Raw genomic sequence first — 19,111 nt, forward strand, 5'->3', positions numbered from 1 at the left:
GGCAGAGAGGCGCGGCTCCCCGCGCCCCGGGCGCGCTCCTTGGTGCGAGCATCCTGGAGGGCGGCCCGCAGGTGGCGGCGCAGGCCGGCGGACGGGCGGGGCGGTGGAAGGGGAGGGCTCGGCGCGCGTCGGGCGGTGACGGCAGCGCGGAGGGGAGGTGCGAACCGTCCGCCCGCGGGGGAGCCATGGCGAGAGGCCGCGCCGCGGCGCCCGCATCAGTGCCCGCGTCTGCAGCAGCGCCCCCGCCCGCCGCCCCGGGGCCCACCCCGCCGCCGTCCCGGCGCGCATCGAGCCGGTGACGCCCGCGCGCCGCGAGCGAGGCGCCCCCCCCTGGAGAGGGGCTGCGCGCGGGAGGGAGCGCGGGGCAGCCCGAGCACCCCGACGACCCCCGCGTCCCGGCGCCGCGGACCCCCAGCCCGCGAGCGCCAAGGCGGCGGCGGGCAGCAGGAGAGGAGGGGGCGCCGAAGCCGAACCCCGCCGCGTGCACCCCGGTGCTGCCCGGCCGGCTGCTGCGGAGGGAACCGGAGCCGCCGGGCGGCCGGGGCCGGGCCGAGGACAACGAAGAGGAGGCGGCCGGCAGAGCCGAGCGCCCGGGTAGCCCCGCGCGGGAGGCCCCCGGGACCGCGTCTGCTACGGGGCCGCGCTCCGTGCGCCTCTCGCGGGTAAGACCTGGGTTCGCGCATCGGGCCTGGGGGGCGGGGGGGTGGGGTGGGGACACGGGTGTTCGCGGAGTGTGGGCGCGTGATGTGGCGGTGGCCGGGCTCCGGGACCCTGAGGGGCAGTACCCCTCCTGCATTGACCGCACCTGTGGGAGACCCTCGCGGGGCCCCAAAAGGTGCCCATAGGGCATGGTGTCGGTCACACCGCGTGGCCTGGATTCCGGGCTTCGGCACTCCGAAATGACAGTGAGGCGACCTTCAAAGAGCCCCGAGCTGAGCCAGGCCAGAGAGTGAGCTGCACCCCGGTGCCCACTCACCCGCAAAACTAATGTAAATTACATCTTCTGAGTGTGTCTGGGACCGAACGGGTGGCTTTTAGGAGTCTTCCTTTCAGTTCTGGGAGATAACAAGTTTACTTTTGTCACTTTTTTTTTTTTAAAGATTTTATTTATTTATTTGAGAGAGAGCGTGAGAGAGAGAAAGAGGACAAGAGGGGGGAGCGGGAGAGGGAGAAGCAGACTCCCCGCCGAGCAGGGAGCCCGATGCGGGACTCGATCCCGGGACTCCAGGATCATGACCTGAGCCGAAGGCAGCGGCGTAACCAACTGAGCCACCCAGGCGCCCCTTTTGTCACTTTTTTGACATGAGTTTTTAAATCCTTTTCGAATCTCCAAGGTCAGCCACTTGCAGGTAAAAACAAATGTGATGAAGTGTAGTTTCTTCTTTTGTAAAGTTGTGTTTAGGGAAGCCCAAGTCCAAAGCCGAGCTGCTCCTGGGGCTGGCGCTGGATGCACACGAGCCCTTGAAGCCTCTGTGCTTTGAGCCCTTCCCTGCACTTGCTCAGAAACTGAAATCAGCGTTCACTTTGAGCGCCTCCGAAGTACGAGTGTTTAGGCTTCTGATTTCTTTTTGAAAAAGTTGTTTTCTGATATTCTTCACCAGAACTTAATTGCTTCAAAAAATGTGTAAATGTTGTTCGCAAGTGTGTGGGCAGGATGGGTACCCTTTCCTGGAGCATCTTTTGTTTATCTGTGGCAGGGAGTGACAGACAGGGAGACAAGCTCGGAACAGGGTCCTTTTCAGTTTGTGACTGCAAGAGCAGCCGGGAGGGAGGTGGCCAGACTGAGCAATGCCCAGCCCTGAGCAGTCTGCACTGGGGAGGGTCTTTCCCCCCGCCCCCCCGCCGCCACAAGCCAGGGGGTATGACAGGCAGGGAGTTGGACCTGGACCTGGAGTGACAGATGGCACCTTCCTCTCTGTCTTGGGTTGGAAAGATCATGCTTGTGTGCCCTTTGATCTCTGACCCCAGTTTTATCACAGAAGTGCCCAGACAAGCATAGGCCAGGCCACCTGGAGAGCTGAGCAGGGCAGGGGGTTGCTGAACCGGGTTAGAAAGCCTGTGTCCATGTGCAGCAGGTTTGGCAAGAGTTGGGTCTCAGCTTGACCCCAGCATGAGCCGGTTCCTGTTTGATTCCCCAGGGGCCTGTGAGATTTGGTTTCCCATCCCCAGCTCTTCCTGGAGGGTGTCTCTACCCAGGCTGTGTTGATGTTCCTTCTAAAAGGACACAGGCCTTTTTTTTTTTTTAAAGATTTATTTATTTATTATTTATTTGAGAGAGAGAGTGCAAGCGTGCTCTTGGGGGAGCATGGGGGGAGTGGGGGCAGAGGGAGGAGGAAAGAGAGAATCCTAAAGCAGACTCCCCACTGAGCCTGATGGTGGGGGGCTGATCCCAGCACCCCAAGACCATGACCTGAGAGCCTAAATCAAAAGTCCGCCGTTCAACAGACTGAGCCACCCAGGCGCCCCAGGACACAGGCCTTTGAGTGGAAAACCTGGATTCAAATTCCAGCTCCTCTCTCTTTACTGGCTTTGTGACCTTGGGCCCTTATTTAACCTCTTTGACCTGGCTTTCCCTTCTCTGGGATTGCCTGCCTCCCTGGAACAAACAAACCTCATTGGATTGTTACAAGGATTAAAGAGTGTTTTAAATGAAAGTGTTCATAAAAGTTTGACTAAATGATGTGAGAGGGTTTCCAGGTCTCATTCCAACATGACTAGGTGTGTGACTTGGTAACCTTTTTCAGCCCTAACAGGGATAAATAAAGTGGATATTATAATACTAATTTTCTTTCTTACAAGTTTGCTGTGAAGGTCAAATCAGATCATGTAAAAGGGCTTTGAGGGGCGCCTGGGTGGTTCAGTTGGTTAAGTGTTGGACTGTTGATTTCAGCTCAGGTCATGATCTCAGGGTTGTGAGTTTGAGCCCCACATCAGGCTCTGTGCTGGGCTGGAGCCTGCTTAAGATTCTCCCTCTCCAGGCGCCTGGGTGGCTCAGTTGGTTGGGCGACTGCCTTTGGCTCAGGTCATGATCCTGGAGTCCCTGGATCGAGTCCCGCATTGGGCTCCCTGCTCGGCGGGGAGTCTGCTTCTCCCTCTGACCCTCCCCCCTCTCATGTGCTCTCTCATTCTCTCTCTCTCAAATAAATAAATAAAATATTAAAAAAAAAAAAAAGATTCTCCCTCTCCCTCTCTCCCCCAAAAGGGGGCTTTGAAAATAAAAGAGCGATATTTGCACTGAAAGGAGTTCCTAAACTTTCAGTTTCCAAACCAAGACCTCCTTACCATTTGCCATCTGATGTGGACTTCCTTCCGGTCATTGCTTTCTGAGCCCCAGCCTCTGACCTGGCACACAGTAGGTCTCTGTAACTGTTAGATGACTCTTGAGTTGACCATCTCACATAGGTTCTCAGATTTTATTTTTTAGTCTCGAGGGAGTGTCTTTTGTCTAGAGACACCGTTGAATGGGCCTTCTGGTTCCTCCCCCCATTTTTGGGAACAAATACTACCCATTCTGACTTGCCACCTTATTAGGTGTATCCAAATGGAGGCCACCTGCAGTGTTGAAAAATTCAACGTTTTAGTGAAGACACAGTAACTAATAGCATATGTGTGAATCTGGATGCCTCTAAGCTACGTATAATGCCAGTGATCAGCAGCTGCTTAAAGAAATGCTTTGACATGTGTTTTATGGAGGGACGTGTGGCTTTATGATTCATTGACAAGCTCATTTAATTATGTGTTTGTTAGGAGTGCACCTGAGGTGGAAGAGGATGGCACACAGGTGGAAGGCAGGCTCTTAGCATCCTTGTTTGGGCTTCTGGTCCTGCATTTGAGGAAGGGTTGCTCCCAGCCTCACCTGGTTAGTGGGAGGAGGGCTGTAAGTCTCTTCGAAGACCAGCACATGGCAGTGACTTCTAGCGGCCACTCACAGCCAGGTCTCAAGCTGTGAAATGGATCATACTGATGCTTCTTAAACCTGCCCTATAATCTTCAGGGCAAAGGAACCCTGGAAAGGGGGATTTGGAGGTGTAGCCTGAGGTTTCTGGCACTTTTTAGGGCATTTTTCAATGTGCGTTTACTGATTCCTTTAATGGAGAACAGAATGTAGGATTCATCTGTTTGTTTTAATATAAAAATGCTTTAAATTGTCTTGATTAAAAAAGCACTCAAGGAAGATGCACCTCATTTTCCCTGAGGCTCTGGGAGCTCCCTGCAGCTTAAATTTGTGTACCCCAATTTAGAATCTTGGAGCTGGATTATTTCTAGAGGCTCTGCTAGTTCCAGACTTCATGATGTGCCTGGACTTTTAAAAGCAGGAGGTCATCTCCTTCCTAGAGGTGAAAAGGGTGCTCCAATATCCAAGGGTATGTTAGTGAATTAAAGAACCACCAGAGTATAAATTATCTGGATTTGAATGTTAAGGAAGACCATGCTCTGGGTATTCAGGGGACTTTGAAATCTTTTTTTTTACCCCTAAGAATTTGTTGAAAATAACTGTGAACCTGCAGATGAAGTGGTTTGACTTTTTCTGGAAGGTATCCCTTGTAGAATACCATTCAGAGCACTTCTTTCTTTATTGCACGCCCCCTTAGTGACTAGACCTAGTTACTAGAGAGTGAGATTATGTTGATTAAAAAATGCCGCTGTCTCCTGAATTATGGTCACAGAGATTAGCTATCAGCAAATCCTACATTGGATTACATAGATGCAGGTTTGTACATGTCACTTAAAATGGGTATTAATTAGAATAATGGTAAGGATTTTGATTTTTCTTCTCCAGGTTTAGAGAGAAAAAGCATCTCTGCAAATGGAGAACCCTGGGATTTTCAAAATTCTCCATCAGTTCCTCTGGTGGTTTTGGTAAAGTCAAAAAGTCCTTCCCAGCAGTTCTTTACATCAACAGCCTATGCTGTGGGCCTGGACTTTTTTGAGGGTGCGTTCTGCGAGCTCTCACTTTCTAAGTTTTGCAAAAAGTAGAGAAGGCGGGACCTAGTGTAGGTTTGCTTCCTTTTATTATGTTTCTTATCAAATAATTTCCAGCTGGGGATGTGGTCAAACACCCGCCGCCTCCCATTAGAATGTTAGAATAGGTTTGGCTTCATTTGTGTTATTGACTCAGGAATTTGAACCAGGCGGAGCAGGTGAGCAATGAGGGCAGAAGCTGCCCTTGAAGTTGTTGGAAGAGCTTTGGAAAATTTTGCCTGCGGGAGTGGGGAGCAAAATTTCATTTTTGCTATTTATGCCAAAGGGGACTGAGAGTCCAAGTTCATGGTGGGACCACTTGGCCGTGGCCTGGGTGGAGGAGAGCGATGCTCACGAGAGGAAGATCCTGATGGTGCTCTTTGTGCCTGGCTTTTGTTCCCTGTTGTCCTGGCTCCAGCTGGTTGCAGGAGTGTAAGGCTTCACAACCTGACCTGTGGCAGGTGGGCCTGCAGCCCATCAGCATTACCTGGTGGCCTGTTAGCCCTGCAGAACCTCAGACCCCGCCCCAGACTTGCTAAATGTGAATCTGCATTTTTATTTTATTTTATTTTTTTAAGTAGGCTCCATGCCCAACGTGGAGCCCAACACAGGGCTTGAACTCAAAACTGAAAGATCAAGACCTGAGCTGAGATGAAGAGTCTGACCCTTGACCGACTGAGCCACCCAGGCGTCCCATGAATCTCCATTTTGAACATATTCCCAGGTGGTATTGATGCTCAGAGACCTCTTCACCTCATTGTGGTTCCCCGGAATGTTCTTTCCCCATGCGCAAGGCCAGACTTTGCATATATTGGGAAGAACAAGTGGCTGGTACACACTTGTTCCCTGCCCCACTGGGGAGAGTTGGCGCTCAAGGTGGGATTCCACCTCTTGCCCTCCCCTGAAAGGAAAGGGGCTGGGGTTTCCCAGAAGAGATTGCTGACCCCAGTCCCTCCCCAACGCCCACCTCTTCCCTTAAATTGTGCACAGTGAACTGTAAAATGGGAAGACCCAAGGAGGGAAGGGACAAGCTGTCGTTCTCAGTCAGCAGTGAGGAAAAACAGTCCAAAATGTGGCCAGTTATTTACCCTCCCTGCCACAGCGCACACCTAAAACATTGGGTGATGTTTCATGTTCTTAAAAATATGCCAGAGTGATGAGTAGGTGGTTGTCCCTAAGTTCTAGCCATCGAGTTGACCCAGGTATCCACACACTCACCTCCTCTTTGCTGAACAGATCGGAAGTGCCGGGTCATATGCGTGGGGCATCGCTAGACGAGGTGGAAGCTAGGGGGAAGGTAGGTGGATCTGACCCCAGTATATAGGTAACCTTTCTCAACCTCTCTTCTTCCGTCCTGCTTTCCTAGCAGGTACAGAGCTCTCAGCCTAGGGTCCTCCTTCTGTAACCTCATGTGGGGATGGGCACAGACAACCCACCTTTGCAAAATTCTCTTTTTCTTGCCCTGGAAGTGCCTAAGACTCCAGTCTGAGAGATGAAAGGAAATCTCTAGGGGTGCCTGGGTGGCTCAGTCGGGTAAGAATCTGCCTTCAGCTCAGGTCCCGGGGTTCTGGGATCAAGCCCCACGTCAGGCTCCCTGCTTAGCAGGGAGCCTGCTTCTCCCACTCCCCCACTTGTGCTCTCTCACCCTCTCTCTGTCTCTCTCAAATAAATAAAATCTTAAACAAGAAAAGACAAAAAAATTAAAGAGAAGGAAATCTCTAATGTAATGATCAGCTTTTATTCTTTTTTAAAAAGTTGTGGTAAATATATATAACAAAATTGACCATTTTGGCCGTTTTTCAGTAGTTTCATGGAATTAAACACATTCACGTTGTGCAGATATCACTGTCATCTATCCCCAGAACTTTTTCATCTTCCCCAACTGCTGCTGTGTACCCATTAAACCCTGACTCCCCATTCCCCCATCCCTCCAGCCTCGGGCAACCACCATTCTTTTACTTTCTGTCTCTATGAGTTTACCACTCAAGGTGCCTCATTTAAGAGGCATTGTACAATATTTGTTGCTTTGCATCTGGCTTTTCTCACTTAGCGTAGTATCTTCAAGGTCCACCCATGTTGTAGCATGTACCAGAATTTCCTTTCTTTTTAAGGCTGAATAGTATTCCATTGCGTGTATAGACACATGTTGTTTATCCATTCATCCATCTTTGGACACTTAGGTTGCTTCTACCTTTTGGCTGTTGTGAATAATGCTGCTATGAACGTGGGTTTGCAAATATCTGTTTGAGTCCTTGCTTTACGTTCTTTGGGGTGCATACCCACAAGCAGAATTGCTGGGCCGGTGGTAATTCTACGTTTAATTTTTGAGGAAGTGCCATACCATTTTTCTCAGGGGCTGAACCATTTTATTTTCCTACCAAGAACGTACAAGTGTTCCAATTTCTCCACATTCTCACCAACACTTGTTATTTTCAGTTTTTGTTCTGTTCTGTTCTTTCTTTGATAATAGCCATCCTAATGGGTGTGATGGAGTTCTTTCTTTCAAGTCCCTTTTCTTTATTCTGATATTCTCCCAACACTAGCCACAGTCTTTACCTGGCTTTGAGCTGTGGAGAGATCCTGAAAAGTGGAACTCTTATTTCAATCCTTGCTCCTGATTGCTGTTTAACTCTGTGGGCATCACACTGAATTTACTTAGTGTGGTGAGACTCAGATGAATAAGATTTCTAAGAGCTGCTAGTATTTTAGAGTCTGTGAGTTTATGGTCTTTTCTTCCATGCTTCCCTCTCCTTTTTTATTTTGAATGGGAATGTGGGTGTGTGAGCTGGGAGAACAAGGAGGACAACAGTGGAAAGGCAACTCAGTAAGACAGGACATCATGTTTTGTGATTCTGAGTCCAGGGTCCTAAGATAAATTTGGTTTGCCTGTTGGACCTTGCCTTGGAGTAGAGGTGTTTGGTGGTCTAACATCAGAAATCTGGCAACACAGTTGTAATGTTGGCTCCAAAACTGTGGGTTTTGCCCACATTGCAGAATTTCAAATCTGGGGGGCACCTGGGTGGCTCAGATGGTTAAGCGTCTGCCTTTGGCTCGGGTCATGATCCTAGGGTCCTGGGATTGAGCCCTACATCGGGCTCCCTGCTCTGCGGGGAGTCTGCTTCTCCCTCTCCCTCTGCTCTGCCCCTTGCTCCTGCTTGCTGTCTCTCTCACGCTCTCTGTGTCTCTCTCTCTCTCAAATAAATAAATAAAATCTTAAAAAATTTTCAAATCTGGGAAGAAAATTGGAGATTTATTTAAACTAAAGTGGCAGGCAGATTCTTGCCTTGTCCCAGCATAGTTGGGATTGATGAGTTTTGTGCCAGGGGATTAAAAACACCAACCAACAAATAAAAAACCAAACCTATGATTCAGGGATAGCAGTATAATGATTTTGAGGAAAGGTGGGGAGAAGGAAAATGAGCAATTTGTTACACGTATGAGTCACTGGTGTTGTGTCTGTGAGTGTCCCAATTGGACACAGAATTTCTGAGACAATTGGTTTACTGGCTTTGGTAGTAGGGAAGGAAACAGTGTCATCCAGACGGTGGGTATTTCATTTCAACCTTTGCATCTAGAATATGTTTTAAATAAAATGCTGAATCCTATGGGAATTGTACAGTTTTGTTTTATGTACTTGAGTGTGGCATAGCCTTATTTCCATTCATTAAAAAATTAGAGTCTCCGTGCAGAGGACCCAGGCTTGAGCTGTGGCTACCACCTAGTTTTATACCAGAAAAATAAAGTGAACTAAAGCTTGTTAAAAAAAAATAAATAAATGAATAAAAAATTCTCCAGATTTAACAATTTGTTGGGATAAACTGTAGCACACGATTGAGACGTTTGAAGCCATGTTCTTGTTTTCCCTCTAAGATTGGTGCTTTTTCAGGGTTAGATATGTTGAAGCCGGCAAAAACTCCGCTTTGGGGCAGCCAATTTCTGAATCCTTACCTCATAGGATAGCCTCATATGGTTATTAAGGGGATTATGTGAATTACTGTGTATGCATGGTTCATGGTAAACATTTTGTGTTAGCCATTATTATTGTTATTGGACTCCTTATGATGTGTTCATCCACAAGTCATTTCAGAGCAGGTATCCTGTGCCACCCCCCAGGGGTGTGGGCCTAAGTTTTTACCGTCCTCACAGGACTAGCCTCCCGGGACCAGGCAGTGATGTGGGCTGTGGATTTTGCTCACCTGACAATGAACTTCCCTCCTTTGGCTTTGAGGAGAACCGGTTCACTTTGCAAGCATCCCGAGGCATCAGAGAAATCCCTTTGGACTTGATATTTGGGTGCAAATATCAAGACATTTCCAAGGTCTCTTGTGGAAGGAATGTAGTTTGGTGCTAAGTATTCGAGAAAATGTCTTTCTGTTTGAGAAGACAAGCAGAATATTCTTACAATTATAACAGATAAAAGGTATGACAGGCAGATCAGTGGGAAAATAGGCTATGAACTCTTGACTGATGCGGTACGTGTGTTTTTACTGTACTGGGAAGATAGGAAAATAGTTTGTGTTATTAAAAGAGATTAGAAGAGGAGTGTCATAGCAACTGTTGAGTGTTAACTTGAACAACTTTTAGCTGAGCTGGGTCTCTTGATACTAGAGGAGAACTGATACTCATATAGAAGGGAACAAAGGGAATAAAGAAGAGCGTTTGGTTATTTTATCATCAAACTTACCCTTTTTTGTAGTCCTTTGTGGTATCCTGATTGAGGAGACCACACGGCCGAGAACCTCAGCGTAATCAAGTGTGAGAATTTCCCTCACGGACTCAGAAGAAGTTGCACCCACTTTGTTCAGTAGGGCAGAGCAGGGGTGCAGCGTGTAGATTTTGCGAAGAGAAGGCCATGGCAGGGCGGGGGTGCCATGAGGGGAGGCGGCCGGCGTCACACGGTGAGCGTGCCCAGGCAGGTGTGTGGTCCGCAGCCTTATCTGCCACCAGAATGACAGACACGCGCCGGAGCTCTGGCATGGCTACAGGTGAGAGAGGGTGGTGACTTCAGCTGGGCAGGGAGGATAGTGTGGATAAAATGGATGGATTCCTTTGGGTGACCTGGAGGAGCTACGGCTTGCCCTTTGAAGAGATGGTGGTAAGGTTCGGGAGGGGTGGCCTCAAGGATGAGGCTGAGATTTTTGAATTGGGTTATCTCAATTGTGATAACTCGGTTGTGCGGGGGTTAAGACGCGCCGGATCCTGCTGGGGAGGTCCTGAGTTTGATGTGTTTGTGAGATTTCCTGGTGGAGGAGTTTAGGGCAGTGGGGCGTCTGGGCCTGAGGCTTGGGAGAGAGATCTGAGTGTGAGGGGAGGGTTTGGGGGCCATCGCCGTGTAGACAGTAATAATATCATGTGAAGAAGTGCTCCCAGAGGCCGACCCGAGAGGAGACCAGAAGTGCTGGGGGGATACAGTGTGCCTGCAGCGAGGAGTGAGGTTCCTGGGTTCTCTCTGCTGTGAGAAGCCCAGTAAGGTAACAGCTAAAATGTTCTTTGGGTTTGTTTACGCTTAGTTGGTATGCAAATATTTGTAGAGTTTTATCAGAGGAGATGCCGGCTTCGGCTTCGCCTTGTAAGCACAGTAACATGATGACTGTGAGGATTCTTGTGGCCTTCAGGAACGTTTGCAAGTGTTCTTGCCAAGTATCATGTGCTTATCTCACGGGTGTCCGTGTTTTATGAATTCCCGAAATTGGTGAGCTCGGAATTAGAGATTTTGCTGCACTTTCTTGTGATTCTTATACATGTAACTTGGGGGTTTACAGTTTGTACTGTTAGAACTGGGGAATCATGGTAAAATTGGAGGGAACTAGAAATTGCTTGTTTTAGCAAAGGTAACTTCTGCCACCCCAGCACAATGGATAAAATAAGCAACTTGGCAGCACTAACCGCCGGTGAGGATGTGGAAGAAGTGGATGCCTCACACACCACATACGAAGAACAGTGACCACTTGGAAAATTGGCAATATTTACTAAAGCTGACCATCTACATTATGATGCCAAGATTCACGCCTGGGCATATATTCAACAGAAACGCGTGCTGCCTTCTTAGTAGCAGCTTTACTCGTGTTAGCCCCCAAGTGGAGAAACCCAAACGTCTATTAACTAGTGACTGTGTAAACAAAATCGTGGTTTATCTCTACGATGCACTACTACTCAGCAATAAAAAGGTATGAGCTATTGATAGATGCAACGAATAGACGAATACTACAGAGAAAATGTTGAGCTGAAGAGACCAGACACAAAAGGATATTCCAGAGGATTCCATTTTTGGGAAGTCCAAACAGAGGCAAAACTATCCTATAATAAGGATCAGAATAGTGGTGGTTACCTACAAGGAGGTATTAACCGTGCAAGGTGGGTGTTTAAGGAAAAATTAATGGGGCTGCATGCATAAGACAATGAAAGGTTCCAGTGAATTTGGCAACTATGAGATTTTAATGCAACATGACGCAAGATAGTTAGCTGTTCCACAGAATTTTTTTAAAAGATTTTATTTATTTGACAGAGAGAGCACAAGCAGAGGGAGAGAGAGGGAGAAGCAGGCTCCCTGCTGAGCAAGGAGCCCGATGCGGGACTCGATCCCAGGACCCTGGGATCATGACCTGGGCTGAAGGCAGCCGCTTAACCAACTGAGTCTTTGCGGTAGTTGATGAAGCTTGGGTGTTTAGTCATTTTTCCTTGGTTTACGCAGGGTGTATAGTTATCACTGTGGCCCAGGGCCAGGCCTAGGGTGATGTGATAAAGGCACTTGCCTAAGGGGTCCACAATTTAAGTAATCAAGAGAAATAATACTTTAGTGCAGTATTTCTAAAAAAAATCTAAATTAACACAAAGAAATCAATCATGAACGAAATATCAATGTTTGTCATAAAGACGGAAAGAGTCCGTATTACTGATTTTTCCTTTTGCTTCATGCTCCCCTATGGCTCGGTGGGGCACTGTCGTGGGCCCGAAGACAGAGCAGGTGGAGTGTGAGGCTTGAGAACCGTAGTCTTGGCCTGGATGTCTGACTGACTCAAGAGAGTAAGAAATGAAAAGGCAGGTCGGTAAAGACTGAATGGCAGTTGATTCTGTTAATGCTTTTCAGTGTTTTGTGAGTGGAAACAACTGTGTTGTGTCTTGGAAAGGATTCTTCTCAGTATATTAAACATTCTGACAAAAGGGAATGATATATACAAGCACTTATGATGGTCCTTCAGATACCATAATTGTTCTTTTCTAAGTTTCTGTGGATTTTGTAGTGTTAACTTATGGCAAGAGTGGCTTGATGTCCTAAATCAAAACAGGACATTGTGAAGGCTCAGATAACTTGTTCATGGCATTAACAAGATATAAAACGCTGTCTTTTAGTGTGGAACAGTGTTTAATAGTAGAAAAAATTCATGATTGCCCACCTTTTAGCTAATCGTGTGATTGCTGTTGATACAATTACCTGGTAGGCAGAGTAGAATCTAGTAATTTGCTAGCCTTCATACTGCATGCTTACAAACACATCCATGCTTTTGTATGTTACCAAGCTTGGTTTCTGAACTGTGGCCTTCTTCTTGTCTTTTTCTGGGGAGTAAATCCCATGTATCATATCCATCTGGCTCTTCTTTGTGGTCAGGATGTGTTGCCTAGACTGAGCGAAGGCGGGGGTGTCCCAGATTTTTCAGCACCTCTTCCAATTGCTGTGGATACGGTATCAGTGCCAACTGGAGTCTCCTCTCTGTCCCTTTCCGAAAGGATTCCCCTTAGAAGCTGAAATGCTTGACCTTCCTGATGCTAAGGTATAGCTTCTTCAAAGTACTAGAGGACTTTTCAAAGTGTGCTATATGGGAATTACTTTCAAAAAATCGTACCAGAGAGGGTTAAAACTTCCCAGCCTTGTAAAAGCTCACTTCTTTGTTCACGTCCTCCCCACCCCCTAGCCAATTTTGCTGTGTATGGTTTTCTCCTAGCAACAGGCAGTGGTCAGTGGGAAGGTCAGGCTGCCTGAGAGCCTCCCTGCCAGAGACGGGCTTCCCCAGACGGTCACTGGGGCTCCTGGAGGGGCCGGGACCCTGTACCCTGGCATCAAGGCACAGCTGATGGCCCACTGGCCTTTCGTGGGATCTGGACAAGTTTTTCATTAGAAGTTCCATTGCTTTCATAACGATGGGGTTATTCAGATCTGTTCTTTCCTCTTGTGTTAGTTTTGGTTAACTTGTATGTTTCAAGGACTTTGTTTTATCTAAGCGGTTGAATTTATCGGCATAACCATTATCCTTTTAATGTCTAGAAGATTTGCAGTGGTGCCTCCCTTTTGTTTCTGATCTGTGCCTTTCCTGTTAAGAAGGTCTCTGTTCATAGGAACTGCCGGATCGGGGTAACTGAGTTCAGGAAAGTGGGTGGGGGCGGTGTAGGGAAAGGGAGCGGGAAGGCAGTGGAGGAAATAAAGCCTGGGGGAGGGAGGGCGGAGAGGTCTGTTGGCCGCCTCCTCTCTGGGGAGGAGCCGCCGGGGAAGAGTGGTCACGTGGGCGGTGAGCTCATTAGGCTGGGGACACCAGCTGTGCTATTATTAGGGCTTTTCAAGTCCCTCCGTGGCAGATGTTCTTAGGCGGAGTTCCAGCCTTGTTCACTTCCCACATATGGCATAATACAGTACATGGAAAAGGAGCGACTCGGTAACAAATAGCTTTTCCATGAAACACATCACTCCTTTTCCCCGTGAACTTTTCCCTTCTCTCTCTCTCTCTTTCGCCCTTTGTGTCGTTTTCTCTCTCTGTTGTTCCTTATCTTTTTCTTGCCCTCTCTGTGTGTTTTCTCTGCTTCTTCTTTTGTCTTTCTGTTTTTCTGTTTGTTGTCTTTCTCTCCCTGCCTCTCTCTGTCTCTGTTTCTGTCTCTCTCTCTCCATCTTTTCTTTTTCTGTGCGTTACCAACCCCCCCCCCCAGCCCTCCCTCAGTCCCTCCCTCCTTTAATACTTCCTTCTTTTCTCTTTTGAGGCCCTCTGATTTAACCCTGTGTGGGACTAGGACAGGACAGAGTGCACGGGAAGAAAGTTTGCCCATTTTAGGTTAAAAGTGAGCCTCGGCGTTTCCTAGAAAGTAAGGAGCGCAGGTAAGTCTGAGGGTGATGAACACTGGAGATTGTCTGGTCAAGAGCCTGTTTTAAACTGCACGGTTAGCTTACTGCTCTTTCCACTCGTGGGGCTCAGCAGTGGTTCCATGGCCACTGGAACCCGGGCAGACTGAGGAGCCGGCCAGGGACTGGTTATTTCTGTTCATTTTTGCACACAGTCTGTGCATTGTGGGTTTGGCTGATGACCCCTCCTGCCACCATTGTCCTGCGTCCCGCTGATAACTTCTGTCAGTAAGCTTCCACGTGGCCCTTCCCTCACCCCTCATTTTTATAGTAACCCATGTCAGCTTGGAAACACAAGGTAAAATCAGTATCAGATCACCTTAAATTATTGTTCTGGGGGAACTGAATCTCTACAGGGGATGTGCTGTTATGTGCTGGGACCTCAGTGTATGTGCTTTAAAGCTCAAAGGGATGCAAGCTTCATTATAGAAGTTTTCTACTGTTTATTTCTAAGTGCTGACGTTTTGAGATATTTATGTTAATTTTGTAGCTATGACAAATTGATCCTATTTTAATTTCAAAAATAATGAAATAATACATATATCAGTGTCCTATCTTACTCTAATTTTAAGAAAAGCTTCTATAACCTGGGCATTTTTCTTCAAAGGAAAATAAATATAACTAAATATAACTATTTTAGAAAAAATACTTTTTTTGGATTTTAAAAATCATTTTGTTGTAAAAATACTAAAAAAAAAAAAAAAAAAAAAAGCCCAAACCCAAAATGTAGAGTGAGATCAGCATGGGAAGAGAGTTACTGAACTGGACACGTAATTCTTACTGGGTTCTCTGCTAATTCAGAGATTGGGAAATAAAACCAAGAATGGCCTTTTCTTCATTTCCCTAACTATCTGAAGAAGGGGAATCATAAAATAGGAAGCCTTTTCCCATGGTGGCCGCCCCAGCTCTTACAGACTGGTGGGGACAGGTGCCATGGCTCCAGGCTGTGGGGCAACAGTGACAAGTGTCCATGCCGAATCTCAGTGTATTTGCTGAGTAGTGTCCACTTATTCCAGAAACGTGGTCGGTTCTGATTTCCTAGGTCTCCAGCAGGTAAGAGTCAGCTTTGGTTGGACATCCTTCTCGGCAGGATGGGGAACTGGAGATCTGGTTAGGAGAGTGATTGTAAGTATGTGTGGAGTGGCCTCCCTGGGCCAGGCATTGAGTGTGACAGTAAACTAGACAGCCCAGGTCTGGGGGCAGGGGAGAGAGCGATGCAAACGAGTGGCAGATGTCAGCTGAGTAGCAGGTGTAAGCTGTAATGCCAGGTAGTGACTAGGGGCGATAGGGAGGGAGGGGTGACAGAGGGTGGAGTGGTTCTGAAGGCCTCTGTTGGGAGGTTATGGGTGAGCAGAGACCCAGTAATGGGGAGGGGAATGAGCCATGGGAAACTGCAAGCACAGCGTCCTCTGAGGCAGAGCAAACAGCAAGGGCCCAGGCCTCTGCAAGAAGGCTGGTGTGACCTTAATGCAGGGAACCCCCCCCACCCAATCCCCCGGGAAAGTGGACACAGATGAGGGAGATGCTCAGGACAGGCCTGTGTCCCACTGGCCTGCCTGGCTATGGTCAATAGTTGAGATTTCATTTTGAGTATGATTGGAAGGAAGCTGCTGGAGGATTCTGAGCAGAGGTGTGACATGAATGGATTTACTTTGTGCATGGGTTCCCCAGCTGCTGCACGGAGAGCCAGGGTGTGGGAGCGGGGAGAGGGAGTGCGAGAGCGTTCAGTGTTGGTACAGGCCCAGGCAGGGTGGTGGCAGCTCCAGGCCAGGGTAAGGGATGCAGTGTGTGTTGGGGTAGAGGCTCAGAACAGGCTGGCCGTGGATGTGAGGAGCTGTGGCAAGGAAGAATGTACTGTGATGCCTTAGGTCGCATACATTCCAAATGGAGCTTTTAACACCGGACAGCATTTACATAATTCATAGATCCTGGTGTTAAAAGTCATTCTGTGTCATTTGTTGGTCAAGTGGTTAGTAGGGACTGCTGGAGTTAAAGTTTACCCAACACCTAAGAAGTGAGTGGAGGCATCTTCGTCTCAAGCCTGAGGTAAAGGCCGAGAGGAAGGAGAATGCTGTGTTCTTTCATAGCTCTGAAGTTACTCTTTTTGGCCGAGGGAAGAAGATGAATCTCAAACTTCAACCCAAGGCAAGGAGCATGAAGTAACTGTTGAACAGATTACAAAGAGGGAAAGGAACGGTGTGCCTCAGAGCACAGCATCAGTAACCATTGCTTAGAGTGAAGCGTAGCAATTTGAATTTTCAATGCTGAAAAATTTCCGAAGATTCTTCAAGCGATTCGATAGTATTTTCTTTGTGTATGTTGCCCATTTGCTTATCCTGTGTCTGGATACAGTGCCCTATTTGAAATTTACTGTTTTAAAAATGCTTCTCATAAATTAGAGTGGGGTTGTTTGAGGTATGTTGCCAATTTCCTCACAGTGTGGATGATAGCATTTTCCCCCAGTGAGGATCAGAATTTCAGGAACCAGGAAGATTATAGAAATATTAAAAGCTGATCCCCGGTTTATCATTATCACTCTTGCTTACCTCATAATCTGAGATGATTTCCCTCTGGGAAGCTAGAGGGTTCCGCTCTTTCACCTGCAGGCTTGAAGGGACTGAGTTAGGAGTGCTTAGCAGACTCCTTTGAGAAGTCTGTGCTGATGTTTCAAGCCGGTCAGCCACTGAGGTTATCAGTAAAGAATCTGGAAGGTGCATTCTCTTGGAATCTTGGAATATTTAAGGACAGAAGATCTTGCTGCTTTCTGGTAGAGTATGGCAAGAATAATCAACATGAGAGTTGGGCTTACTTGGGGTTGCAATAAAGTGAGGATGAGTGGGGCATGCCCGGTTATTCTAGAACGTGCTGCCGTCTTCCAGGTAGTGGCTCTGGGGCTTGGGTTTCCTCTGTGTGCAGTGCAGAGGAGCTGCCTATCACCCCATTGTGCTGTTCATGGCCTAGTGAGTCTTTGCCAAGTATGGTGTGAAGCCCCAGGATATTGCTCAAATTCACCTAGAGTGTGTCAACACTCGAGGGCTTCTTTCCAACCTCTGAACACTTCTCTTCCAGGCCTTTCCACTATATCTTATTGGCATCTGAATAAATAAATAGCAAGTTATGAAGAACCAAATTAATGCCGACAGCCGTCTTACTTATTACAAGACTGTTGTCCTGTTTTACTCCCTGGGGTTTTTTCTGTCACCCCAAGCCTGTGATACCAATAATTTTTAACTCCCCCAAACAAGTGTGGTAGGCCGCTGCCCTCCTTAAAATGAAACTCCGTTGTCATTGAATTCGGACACCGGCTGCTTTGTTGGAAATGTGGGAAGGAAGGGATTTTTCCTGTAGAATACGAGCGAGTCAGCTCTTTTAGAAATATCCGTTCTGGGCTCGAGCTGTCTTAAACTATATTTCGATATGTTTGTTCTGGAACTATCAGCACATCACATTCTGTGCTCTTTTTAATGGGCTCTGGGTAATTACCATGGCCTCCCACGTCAGCGAGTACAGTAAGCCATTCAGGAGGATAGCTGGTCGCTTATTAGCTGGCAGCCGGTGGCCCCTGACCCCTCCTCCTTGGAGATGGTGTGAGGCGCAATTAGAGAGCCCTTGCATGGGGCTAAGTGATTGCTGGGGCATAAATAATGCAATCTACCCTGTCTCTCTGTGCATGTGGCGGGGCCGAGCACATTGGATCTTCGGATGCCTGAACCTCATAATCTGAGTCCAGCCGGTTTAGGCTTTGTGACCTTGGGAAAATTCTCAGCCAGTGAGCGTCCGTGTTTCCATCTATAGAATAAGACTGTGTAGCATGATCGCGGGGATTTACTAAGGTGATGTGTAGACCGGTTTGGCTCCTTCTTGCTTGTTGGCAGCACGCAGCAGGCACTCGGCGAGGGGAGCTCTGAGCGCCACTCTTTTGGGGCTGGTGACGCTTTGGGATATTGTCCTCTCCTTCCACTCCCAGGCTCTCTGCCTCCCATCATGGAAGACTGGGACATTTGGTTTAAGGTCGTCTTCCCCTGACCTACTGCATCGTTCGGGATTCTGATGACTCACCTGGCCCCTTGACCATCTCCTCTTCAGTGGTGGCCTCTCCTCCCTGCTTTACCCACTGCCCTAGTCTCAGCCTGGACTGTGTCATCTCCTGAAGTCACTTGTCCCACCTCTGAAACCCTCAGCATAACTACCTTGCCCTTTGAACTCCAGACCTTCCAGCCCTCTGCACACGTTCCTTGCCCCCTCCAGGTTCCCGGCGTCTCCCCTCCACCCCAGCCTGCTGTCACCGAGGACCCGTTGTCCTTCCTTTGTGCCACCAGGCCGAACTCTGCGCTGCGGGGCCATAGGCTCTGCCCAGTTATGTGTGTATGTTTCTTTAGGTTTCTCGTCTCTGCCTTGTGCCACGTCTTTCCTAAACATTTTACTTACCCCTGGAGCAGACTTGCTGCCTCCCAGTCTTCATGTCCAGATGTTAGAGCCTTTCTTCTGTCCTATCTCCTGTGAGGTGAAGGAGGCACCCTCTTCCTGCCTGAGGCTGACTTGCATCATCCTGTGGGTCTCGTCTTCTCCCACCTCCTCAGGAGTGGCTCCTGGACTATCAGTCCTTCTTTCTGTCCCTTCAGCCTCATCCTGTCTGTGGACTGCATCCCACATCCTCTGACCTACTTCGTTCTCTCCCATCATCTAGACCCCTGGTCTCCCCTGGCCATGGCTCTTCCCCCAGCCCCCTTCACGGCCAGTCTCACTGAAACCTCTCCTGCCCCTCCTCCCTGGCCCTGTTGCCCTCAGGCACCTGAGCCCATTATTCCCCTACCAAGAGCACTGAATTTGGTGCTAAGTCCAGGGCACACCCAGTCCTGGCATTCTTGACCTTCGACAGCACAGGCTACACACTCGCATTCTTTCCATTTTGAAAGGCTCTTTTCCCCGGGCTTCTAAAAAGCTGCTCCCTTCTGGCTTCCTTCCCACTTCTTCTGCCACCCTGCCTCACAGGCTGCAGGCTCCTCTGCCCACCCCCCCCAGCCTTTGAGGGGTGGCATTCTCAGG

General features: G+C 48.3%; 1 long non-coding RNA gene across 1 annotated transcript in view; it reads left to right on the plus strand.

Moving 5' to 3' along the window:
- Window positions 1-6,917: 6,917 nt before the first annotated feature.
- The window catches only part of LOC145722357 (uncharacterized), a 26,021-nt gene continuing 13,827 nt past the window's right edge, over window positions 6,918-19,111 (plus strand). The window contains exons 1-2 of the long non-coding RNA XR_014146572.1: window positions 6,918-13,607; window positions 13,927-14,041. This is a non-coding gene — a long non-coding RNA (uncharacterized LOC145722357). The remainder of the gene's footprint in view (window positions 13,608-13,926; window positions 14,042-19,111) is intronic.

Source organism: Leptonychotes weddellii, chromosome 1 (genome assembly GCF_054177405.1).
Source record: "Leptonychotes weddellii isolate Sample4059 chromosome 1, ASM5417740v2, whole genome shotgun sequence".
Lineage (NCBI taxonomy): Eukaryota > Metazoa > Chordata > Mammalia > Carnivora > Phocidae > Leptonychotes > Leptonychotes weddellii.